At 39.3% G+C, this 3,726-nt stretch overlaps 1 pseudogene; it reads right to left on the minus strand.

The window, feature by feature from the left end:
* Nucleotides 1-1,918: 1,918 nt before the first annotated feature.
* LOC145342746 (U2 spliceosomal RNA) lies at nt 1,919-2,140 on the minus strand (annotated as a pseudogene).
* Nucleotides 2,141-3,726: the final 1,586 nt, after the last annotated feature.

Below are 3,726 nucleotides of genomic sequence, written 5' to 3' on the forward strand. Positions count from 1 at the left end.
GCCTTTCACCCCCTTGTGTAACAATAATTTTTCTATTGCTGTCTTAAAAACATTCAAAGACTCTGTTCCCACTGTCTTTTGAGGATTCTTTAGAGGAAGGTTCACTACCCTCTTGAGAGAAAACAATCATCTCATCTCTCCATTAAATGGGTGCGGCCTTATTTTTAAACAATAACCCCTGGTTCTAGCTTCTCCCACAAAAGGAAACATTCTCTCCACATCAACCCTGTCAATAGATCTCAAGATCTTGCATACTTCAATCAAGTCATCTCTTCCTCTTCCAAGTACAGACGATGATTTTGGTATAACAAATTAAAAGAGTTTATTAGGTAAATAATTGAAGAACATACTGAATAATAGTTGATAGTAGACAAGCTGTTTGTGACCCTTGAGCCTCAAGGCTGCCTGGACACCAGTGATTTTATTTTTCGCTTCTCATCGACATCTCTTCTCCAGCAAATTGCTTTATAACGCAGAGTGTCTGTGGCCCTGTGAATGGAGGATCCCATTTTGACATCTTCCTGGTGATGCTTACGTGCAGCTCTGCACATTGCCCCCCCACTGACTCCTCTCTCGCCTACATGCAGCCTGACTACCTGATCACTTGACTACACGAGGTCCAGCAATCTCACTCCAGACCCGTTGGTGTCATTTTTGCACTGTTTGTTAGCCACGTGATTCCAAGACCACATTTGGTGTCAAACTGGCAACCAGCAGCTTTGTGTGGAATTGAATATATTTAACCCCTTAGCTCCACTATAACAACAAACAGTAAAATCAAGAACTTACTAACATAGGTACAGGAGTAGGCCATTCAACCCATCGAGCCTATTCCAACATTCAAGAAGATTATAGCTGATTTCTGACCAAGCCTGCGTTTGACTCATACCCCTTAATACCTGTAGTTACCAAAATATTATCTGTCTCAGATATAAAGATAGCAACTGATCTATCATTGACTGCCATTTATGGAAGCAAGTTCCAAAACTCTACCACCCTTTGTGTGTAGAAGTGCTTCCAATCATCTCTCTTGAGTGGTCTGGTCCTAATTTTTAGACTATGCTCTACTCGTTCTAGAATCTCATATCAATTATCTATCCCGTCTTGTCCTGTTTGTATCTTGAAGACTTCAATTAGATCACCATAACCTTCTAAATTCTAGAGAAAGCAGATCTAATTTGTAGACTCTCACTTCATAATTAAACTCCTGAAGTCCAAGGGTTGAATAATACAACATCTCAATAAGTGATTTCGACAACATAAATACAATTTCCCACAAGTCCCCACCTCGAGGATGAGAATTGCACCCTTTCAAACACCTTAATATCTAACAAGTTAACTCTGCCACAGTTTGTGTTGTAATTCCGAATTTCCAATAACAGTAACTCTTCACAAAATTCTATGTATCATCCAGTTGAGACATAATTAGTACAATAAACCACTTGGACAGGTAAAAGATTCTTTAACATGGGTGCTGACCCACACAAGTCATTTGCCACCAGCAACTTTTCCCAACTTCTTCATATCCTTTCTATCTCTCCTGTTCCATTGCTTTATTTGGACTATGTATTTCTGTATGCATTTTGGCACTTATAATCTTAAAATGTAGGGATGAAGGGGCTATGGAGATTGCTGTTGCAACAACCTGAGCTTCTTTTTCCATATTTAAAGTAATTCAACTCTGTTATTATAAATAAGAACTGGTTGTGTCCACCTGCCTCTTATCTGACTGATTCATGTTTTATCTCTATTAAGAAACAGTAGTTCTTCAAGGGGGTACTCCTCGTGTTAACATTGTTTTCCTCCATCATAACTGGAGTGGAATTAACTCCAAATACTTCCATTTGTCTTCCTTTCTGAAAAATGGTGTGCCTAATTCTATAGGTATTATAGATTCTGGAGTTCCACTTTTTATTCAAATATTTACTCCATTCTTAAGTTACAAAGCCAATGCTCAGAATGGACCGGGCAAACCCAAATCCATTCCTTGCTTGCTCCAAAAACGAAATTCAGAATCCAATTGAATCCAATTCATAGTTCCCTCAAGACAGACAAACAAGATCCAAGCTGACAAGATAAGGTACACTACATTGTGACTTTGATCCAATGCTTGATCTTAGCCAAAAGGCCGAGAAGTGATTCCTTTCTGCATAATATGATCTGCTAGACTAATGGTTTGAAGTTTGGAGTGAGATGCAGTGGTACTTGTTGAGGTTTGTCCTGAGCAGCTCGGTGATGCAGGACTCTGTGGTCTACGGGCTGTTTCCGGGAACGCACACCGAGACAAATGTCAACTGCTGCTGGAAGGTCATCAACTCAGCGAGGGACGCACTTTGGTCCGCCCGATACTTGCTGATCTTCCAATTGAAAGAACTGTCCTCGACCGAGTGTTGCAGACTGGCACATTCCAAGGTCCAGGACTACGTGCTGAGGGACGCGCTGAAGATTGGAGCAGCCGCCGCAAAGGCACAATGGGGAAAGGCCACACTATAAGGCCTTTTAACGGAGGCAGACTGAGGGCCCGAGAACTGCAGAATACCCTCGACCTGCGTAACTGTGTGCCAATCTGAGCAATAACGGCACACAATAATTTTTGAGGCATGTATATAGTTTTAAGATTTGAAATGTTATGACTGTAATTTGTATAGAACTGTAAAAAGTTTTAATTCTGCACTGTTTGCAATTCAAAGACATGTAGATTTGCAATAGTTTATTTGAGATTTTTATGAAGAAAGTATATTTTTGGGAAAAAAAATGGTTTGAAGTTTCTGTCATCCGTTCACCTAGCTTTGACAGAGGGATTTTAGAGGGTACATTTCCTTGCATTACTTCCCATATATTGGTTAAGATATAACTGCCATAGATGCTACAAAATAAGTACTTGGAGAAACTCCTGTCATAATGTTCTCATTTTGTCATAGCGTAATTAACTATTTCTGCTTAATGTCTTAAGGTGATATCCAGTGTTCCCTGTACTTCACTCATTTGGAATTGTTAATCACTACTTCTTCCTAATATTAATTGTATTTGTTGTATCTTGGATTCATTGTGCTCCCAAATCCTTACTGTACCTATTCTGTTCATTGCTACAATTCCTTGCACTCTACCTGTTCGTAACCATTCCTCTAAACTTCTTTTCTTCCATAGTTTCATGATTCTGTTGTCTGGCATTAAAGTGCATGTTCTCAACTTTTAAAACTAGATTAAAACTTCCCAAGTGTGACACCAAGATAGTAGTCTCTCTAAAATCCCTTAATAGTTGCTTCACTAATTGCTGTATTTTTTTTATAAGCAGTTTGGCAAATTCCTCCCAGGAAGACTAGTCAAATTCAGGTTTATTGGAACAATCTCATATTGTACATCATTATATAGGTCACCAACTCTGGAGAGACCACCTGGCCATTATCTGGTCCTTCTTTCTGTGGTGGTGGAGAGTTGGGTGTGTCCATCTCGGTTTTCCTAACCACCTTTAGATGGATGTGCCTGTAGCTCACATTGCATTATTTGATGACTACTTTTAACATAAGATATGGTCAGGCGACTACTCATTTGATTTTTCAAATGTTTTTGACATGGGGTCAAGGTGGAGGGATTCAAAGAGTCTAACGTTTTTGTCAAAATACTTCTTGACTTGACTCTTTAAATTTCTCATGGTCGTAGCCACATATTTATTCACTTCACTGTACACATTCTACCATCTGTTCCACTGTTGTAATATGAAGTTAA

The sequence above is a fragment of the Carcharhinus amblyrhynchos genome, chromosome 4 (assembly GCF_965287045.1).
Source record: "Carcharhinus amblyrhynchos chromosome 4, sCarAmb.v2.hapA, whole genome shotgun sequence".
NCBI lineage: Eukaryota > Metazoa > Chordata > Chondrichthyes > Carcharhiniformes > Carcharhinidae > Carcharhinus > Carcharhinus amblyrhynchos.